The following is an 8,584-nucleotide window of genomic DNA, read 5'->3' on the forward strand; positions in this document are numbered from 1 at the left end:
GCCTGTCTCCAAAATGTGTCCCCAGTTCCATGCCTGTATCATTGTGAAGCCAGATCAGCAAAATGCAACTGCATCAACCCAGCACTTAGCAGGAACTCACACCATACAGCACGGACCCCAACAATAATGGTACAGTCTGCCCTTTTCCAATTGGGTACTAAGGCTAAGGGGCAGGCAAAGCTGCACTGCTTGTTGGATCTCAGGTAGGTAAAGGATGGGATAAGCCTTACTGCGTGGAGATTGGGTAGATAGCAGAGTTCCTGGTCTGGCCCCATATCACCTGCATGTGCGCTAACAGATATAGGCATCGGTTTAGCTGTGGATGTCTGCTACGGACAGCTCATTTACATTTGTAAAGCTAATGGCTCATTTACATATTAAAGACATACCTCATTTGCATTTTTATGTGAGCACCCTATTTACATTTTAAAGTGAGCAGCCCACCGGGAATTTGCCTGAACCAAATGGCCAGTCCGGGCCTGGACACAATCGTAGAAGAGGAGCTGGAGATGGGTATGTCCTCTTTATCCATATACTTCTCCTGTTCCTCCTTCAGAATCATCCAGCACTTGGATGAGTGTCCTTAGAGGTCCTTAGAGGTCCCCTCTGCAGTTGCATTAAGCACTAGAAGGTCAAGTTCAGATTGTGACCGTCCCTTCACTAGATCAATCAATGTAAGTGAAGCTGGATGTAATTTATTGCTCAGCATTTGTTCTTTTTTCTCTCTCTCTCTCTCTCTCTCTCTCTCTCTCTCTCTCTCTCTCTCTCTCTCTCGTGTACATGTAGCAGAGCTGCAATTAAATCTCTATCAGTTCAGCCCTTCTACCTGGAATTTTCTAGCCATTTCCATGAATTTTCAAGTGATCTGGTTACACTAACCCATGTTTCATAGCAATTAATGCCAAGTGCAATAAAACAGAAATTGGAACCTTAGCTCAAATTGCAAGTAACCCGAGGAAAAAGAGGTAAAACAGTCCTGTTCTTGGGTCATAAAAACCAGGTGTTACAGTTTCTTCATACAGGTTAGGCACGTTCTTGAGCAGATTAGGTGAGTATTCTAAGTATTTTGCCTTTCTGCCTGCCTGTATGTTTCTGAAGTGGGAGAGGAAACTTACACAGGCACAAAAACATCTAATGGCTTGTTTACCCAGTGATAGGTAGTGTGCAAAGTGTGATTTCTGAGAAAAAAGACATGCAGCTGACCCGTGTATGTTTGGCAGCACTGTACTCTGAACTTTTTACCTGGCAGAAAGTGCAGAGCACAACCATTTCCCTGAGCAGAAGTGTTCTGTGCAAAAGAAAATAGGTTGTCATAGGTTGTTGTTTACAACTCCCACCAATAAAGTTCAACAGCTGCTAAAATTATAGCAACATTACAAGCTTTGCACTTATTAAAGGGGATCTTGTGTTTCTAAAAGAATCCCTATATGTTATTGTCCACTACAGCTCACTCCCATTTCTTTCTGAAACCATGGTCATCAACTGCTGCATGCATACACTGAGCTAGCTCTTTACTGCCACATGTAATATGTTCGTGCATGCACTGTAACTTCAGTGTAAATGCAGAACTACACAAGACCTGAATGGTTTGTGAATAAAAGGTTGCACTGAGTTAATTTCAGGCGCTGATGTCTGAAAAGTATAGCAGCACAGGCTGGGGTCCTACACTGATTTTATTTCAGTAAGAATGTAAACATTTGGGGGCGTGGCCAACCAGCCAGTAGTACAAACGCACTACCTCAGTGCTCCCGGGTCAGCCCGACAATTCTGCCCCAGATAAGTGTAATAACTCACCTGGCACCATCACCCAGTGTCCCAGCAGCCAGGAGAATTCACCCGCTCCCAAAAGAGTCCAAAGCAGACTCTCTGAAGCCAGCGCAACGGGTGCGTCACCGAAGGCCTACCAACGTGAACAAACCCCGGACTGGAGTTAGACTGCTCCCCCTGAAATTGACTGAGAAGAACTGCGGCCCCAGCTGCACACAACCGCAGCACGCCTGTGGGTTTGTGGGAGAGGCACGGGAGAGGCTCATGACAAAACAGAACGCAGTCATCATGAATCCTCCCCCATTAGACTGCCACATCAGACCCGGTCCTGTAGCATTATTAGCAGGGCCCCAGGGAGCATCAGCCTGGCTTCCTGCCAAACCAAAGCCATCCCTGCACTAATAAGGGTAATAAGGGGAGACATGCCTCTATAGTGCTCCTAGGGCTTAAATCACCATCAGTCCCCATCTAAGCTAAAACTGCTCCTGCTGCCTTCCACACCTATTGCAGCAGCTGACCAAAGCCATTCCCTGCCCTGAGAAGGTTAAATCAGCTCTCTGGCACCAATAGAGCTGTAGCACAAATCGGGGGCCTACTCCAGCAATGGAAGCATGAGGCTCGAATAGGAGCGCGGCCTGGAATTGTGAACCAACCAGAACTGCTGTGCAGGATACAGGCTGCCACAGTAAAGCCCTGCTACCACAGGCAGGATACTTCCATGATCCACCAAGGGGTGTGTGCCTTACCGTCCCTGCAAGCCCCACTCCCCAGTTGCACCACCATCTAACCTCCTACAGCCACAAGCCTCAATACAAGTAGGCTGAAGGAGACCTAATTGCTGGACACTTGGGGGACACTCCTGGCGAAGAGACAAGAGTAACCATAGGATAGAGGAGGGCCGGTGGGAATAGCACTACTCCTTTCACCTGACCCGTGACAATTCTGCCTTAAACACAGCCACATTGAAGTGGATAACTAGCTCCCAACAGAAGAGGAACTCAGGCAGAGTTCCATACCCAGCGTAGCCAAATTGCCCTTTGAGACAGGATAGATATGGAGTACTGAACAAATGTAGAGGGTCCCAGTGAGAGCTTTGTGTACCACAGCCTACATCCTTTCTCAGAGATCCTACCCCAGCAACAAACACAGAACCTATTATAAAACACTATCCTTCCTAAGATGAGAAGCAGCAAAACACAAGACAAACAGACAACCCTGCCAAATTGGCTCCACACAGAAGGACAGCCAGATGGCGACTACAAACTCCCCAACACCGCAACCAGAAGCGGTGACACAACTGATTTTAGACGATATCACGGACTGTAGGACATCAGTTTCCACCAAAATAGAAGTCAAAATGGACCTCTCGCTGCTCCGGGCTGACCTCCAGAATATGCGTGAGAGAGTGCGTGAGACATAAAACAGAAACTCAAGTCTGGAAGACACCTGCGCTGCAATCCTTTTAGCAAACGAAACTCAAAGCTTGCACCGATAAGCTGGACAACTATGAGAACTGGCAGCGACGCAACAATGTGCGTATTGTGGGGCTACCCATGAAAGCAGAAGGGAATGACCCAGTAGCCTTTGTGGGAAAATGGCGAGAGACACTATCCCCACAGCCTCCTTCTCATCCTTCTATGCGGTCGAATGAGCTCAACACGTGCCAGGCCAGAGTCCTCCTCCATGGGCACCACCCAGACCCTTCCTAATTCGACTGCTGAACTTCAGAGACCGGGACATCATATTACAGGCTACCAGACAAAGCCCAGACATCATGGTGGAAGGGAAAAAGGTATCCATCTTCCCAGACTATGCGGCAGAACTTCAAAGGCAACAGGGCACCTTCATGGCAATCAAGCGCCGCCTGTGAGAGGCTAATCTGAAACATGGCATGCTTTATCTGGCCAAGCCGGTGATAGAGCCATGTTTTTCACCTCGGCTCAAGAGGTAAATGAATGTCTGGATGCACAGGAAAATTCGTCCCCCAAAAGCAGCCCGAATCGCCCCAACTAAGATGATGACAAAAGAAGGCGCTGCAGCAGGTAACATAGTAACATAGTAAGTTAGGTTGAAAAAAGACATACATCCATCAAGTTCAACCTTTTGATTTTTTTTTAACCTGCCTAACTGCCAGTTGATCCAGTGGAAGGCAAAAAAACCCATCTGAAGCATCTCCAATTTGCCTCAGATGGGAAAAAATTCCTTCCTGACTCCAAAATGGCAATCGGACTAGTCCCTGGATCAACTTGTACTGTGAGCTATCTTCCATAACCCTGAATTCCCTCACTTGTTATACAGCCATCCAACCCCTTCTTAAAGCTATCTAATGTATCAGCTTGTACCACTGATTCAGGGAGAGAATTCCACATCTTTACATATTCCGAATATTTAGGCGGAAAGTCTTTTCCTCTAATCGGAATGGGTGACCTTGTGTCTGCTGGAAACACCTACTGGTAAATAAAGCATTAGAAAGATAATTTTATGATCCCCTTATATATTTATACATAGTTATCATATCACACCTTAAACGCCTCTTCTACAGCGTGAACATCCCCAATTTGGCCAGTCTTTCTTCATAGCTAAGATTTTCCATACCCTTTACCAGCTTAGTTGCCTTTCTCTGGACCTTCTCTAATACAATAATGTCCTGTTTGAGAGATGGAGACCAAAACTGTATGGCATATTCTAGTTGGGGCCTTACCAGTGCTCTATTAAGTGGAAGAATGACCGCTTACTGCTGTGAATCAATACCCCTTTTAATACAGCTCAATACATAATTTGACCTTGATGCTGCTGACTGGCATTGCTTGCTACAGCCAAGTTTATTATCTACAAGGACTCCAAGGTCCTTTTCCATAATGGATTTGAATAGTGCAGTACCATTAAGGGTATAAGTGGCTTGGATATTTTTACATACCAGGTGCATGACTTTACATTTATCAACATTGAATCTCATTTGACATTTAGCTGCCCAGATTGCCAGTTTGTCAAGATCCTGTTGCAAGGATGTCACATCCTCGATGGAATTAATTGGGTTGGATAGTTTTGTGTCATCTGCAAACACTGATACATTACTTACAATACCCTCCCCTAAGTCATTAATAAACAAATTAAATAAAAGTGGACCCAATACCCTGAGGGACCCCACTAAGAACCTTACTCCAAGTAGAGAATGTACTATTAACAACCACCCTCTGTACCAGATCCAGTGTCGGACTGGCCCGGCGGGACACCGGGAAAAAACCCGGTGGGCCCCGACCCTCGTGGGCCCCCGCCGGGCCAGACCCCCTCCAATAGTATAAATATTTGTAAAAAGTTTTCGGCGATGCGCATCGCATCACCGCTTGCGCATGCGCGCCGAGAAGTGCGCTCGCGCATGCGCATGGCGGCGTTCGAGCGGCGCAGTAGGGGGGTGGGGGGCCCTGGACCAGCAGTCCCGGTGGGCCCCGGTCCCCCCAGTCCGACCCTGACCAGATCCTGTAGCCAGTTTCCTATCCATGTGCAAATGACTTCATTAAGCCCAACAGACCTTAGTTTAGAAAGCAATCGTTTGTGGGGCAAAACACTTCGTCTCAACCAGAGATTGACTCCAATTCAAAATCCTACGTAGACTCCACTTAACCCCAACTAGGCTGTTCCTTATGAACAGACTCAACTCACCACAGTGTCCTAAGTGTAGGGCCTCAGAGGCATCTTACCTACACTTCATCTGGTCATGCCCCCATATCCAAGCCTTCTGGTCCCTCAACTATATTCAGGATAAAACAGCACTACGTAAACTAATAACCCCTAAGGAATGCATTCTTGGTGTAATAGATGAGGTCACCCCAAGGGCGGCTACGAGAATACTTTTCCGTACACTACTATTCTATGCCAGGAAATGTATCCTCCTGAATTGGATGTCCCCCCAATCCCCCACATTTAATGGCTGGTTGAACTTGCTAAAAACAACACTCCTCCTAATACCACTCACCTATACTGCAAGAGGGTGCCAGAAATATGATCTGGTGTGGTGGGACTGGCTGGAAGCCACAGAGGAGCCTTAATGTCAGAGATGACAAGCTAACAGTGGCATAACTATTTATACCACTTGCTCAAGTGGTCTAGGGGTAGCTGATACAGAATTATAACTGAATCAATATGTATACAAATGAACAGGACTCAAACATATTAAATGCTTATGCTGGACTGTGATAGCTACAATGGAACCATGCACGATTTAATGTTTGCTTGTTTGTTTGTTATTATAAAATGCAAAATAAAAACCTTTAAAAAAAAAAAAGAATGTAAACATTTGGGGGGACTCGAGTTCCTTTTAAAGGAAGATAGACGTTTTAAGAAGATACACCGCAGCTCTCAGAGGGATTTAGAGGGTTTAAAGGCACAAGGGGGTGTTTTGTGCCATGCATCACTGTCCTTATTCAAAGGATCATAGACACTGTCACAAATTACAAAATAGACTCACAAAATGAATATCTCAGGCTGTACAAAATCATGTCTCAAACAGGGCCGTTCCTGCCATGAGGCAAGGTGAGCACCTTGCCTCAGGCGGCAGTGAACGGCCAGTTACAAGGGGTGGCAAAAAGCTGCCTCCTGTAACTTTAAGAGCCGACTTTCAGGTTTTTATCCCTATCCCCAGTATCTTGTACAAATGGAAAAAGCTAAAAGAAATTGTGCTTATATAAGCAAAAAGTTAAAACAACACATGAACAAATAAACAACTTGTTAATAAATGTCGGGAACAGAGCTATGGGGCTCCCCTTGGGAAATAACCTGTCCACCGTTATGTACAGTATGTACTGTACCTGAGATTGCATTTCAGTCAGTCACACAGTCCACATTAGGAACTGAATCCATTATCTGGCTGCAACCTTCCCCTTGCACACACTCTTCAAGAGTTGGCTGCATTATTATGCACACAGACGGGCAAGCCCTCAGCAAAGTAACATGCACCTGTAAACATGCAGCCTTTAATGTAATGAATTCATCGATTGATTGAGAAACTGAAACAGCGATGCGTTTCGCATCTACTGTTGCTAAGGTAAACAGAGCAAAAACTCCCAGAATCCTCGGCAGCCGGAAATGTCTCCCTTAGCAATTTTGCTTACTTGCTTGAGCTCAACTTTGGAACTGGGTTGTGGCCAAATAGTTCTGAGGGACTTATTCTCCTAATTCCACTATAAAACACAGTGAGTATAACTGGGTCAGATTTAAAAGGGTGGGTCACCTTTCTTATGTTATAGAACGGTCAATTTTTTTAACCAACTTTTCAATTGGTTTTCATTATTTATTTATTTATTTATTTTACAGTTTTATAGTTATTTGCCTTTTTCTTATAACTCTTTGCAGGTTTCAAATGGGCGTCACTGACTCCCTTCTAAAAAAAAAAGGCTACAAATGTATTGTTAGCGTTACTTTTTATTACTGATCCTTCTATTCAGGCCCTCTCCTATTCATATTCCAGTCTCTACTCTCTTATTCAAATCAATGCATGGTTGCTTGGGTAATTTGGACCCTAGTTACCAGATTGCATAAACTGCAAAATGAAGAGTTGCTGAATAAAAAGCTAAATAACTCAAAAACCACAAATAATAAAAATGAAAACAAATTGTCTCAGAATATCACTCTTTACATTAGTGATCCCCAACCAGTAGCTCATGAGCAACATCTTGCTCTTCGACCCTTTGGATGTTGCTCCCAGTGGCCTCCAAGCAGGTGCTAATTTTTGAATTCCTAGCTGAAAGGCAAGCTTTAGTTGCATAAAAACATGTGTACTGCCAAACAGAGCCTCCGGTTTGCTGCAAGTCCACATAGCGGCTACCAATACCCAATCACAGCCCTTATTTGGCACCCCCATGAACTTTTTGCATGCTTGTGTTGCTCTCCAACATTATTTTATACTTTAGTGTGGCTCATGGGTAAAAAAGGTTGGGGACCCCGGTCTACATCATACTAAAAGTTATCTCAAAGGTAAACAACCCCTTTAAATACATGCTACTCAAGCACATATGCAATAGAGCAGGCTGTGTAAATCTTGTGGGAAAAACTGGCAGAGGTATATTCTAGGGATGCACCGAATCCAGTATTTGGGATTCGGCCAAATCCCTGAATCCTTGGTGAAAGATTCGGCCGAATACTGAACCGAATCCGAATCCTAATTTGCATATGTAAATTAGGGACAGGAATGGAAAAAGTGGAAAAAATTCTTCTTTTGTCATGAAAAGTCACGTGATTTCCCTACCTGCCCCTAATTTACATATGCAAATTAGGATCCGGATTCGGTTCGGCCAGGCATAAGGATTCGGCCGAATCTGAATCCTGCTGAAAAAGGCTGAATCCTGGCCGAATCCCGAATCAATCCTGGATTCGGTCCATCTCTAATATTTACACCGAACTGAGACGTTTCAATGTTTTGTGGGTCCATGTGTGGATTGTCACTCCTACTTCGTCCCCCTCCAAGCTTTTAATGAATGTGTTTTGAACCATTCGTAGAGTACTTTAATTGTCAAGGTGCAAATTTGCTTTGTGCTTGAGTTACTTATTAGTACTGAGTTACAAACTAAAATGTATATGCCTAAAGTTCCAGTTGTGATGAAAGTGTTACAGTAAAAAGTAGTACAAAATTCTGCTAGCTTTTTAGCAGTTTTATCCCACTGGATGTGCCGTCTCCTCTGAAATTGAGTCTAGAGAGCCTATTTATTATGTTGTATAAAAACGAAAGTGGAGTGACCTTTAGCATATGTTTTGAAACTGTTGAAATCTAATTGCTGATTGGTTGCTATGCGCAACATCACCAATAATGCTTCACTCAATTTTT

The sequence above is a fragment of the Xenopus laevis genome, chromosome 4L (genome assembly GCF_017654675.1).
Source record: "Xenopus laevis strain J_2021 chromosome 4L, Xenopus_laevis_v10.1, whole genome shotgun sequence".
Classification (NCBI taxonomy): Eukaryota; Metazoa; Chordata; class Amphibia; order Anura; family Pipidae; genus Xenopus; species Xenopus laevis.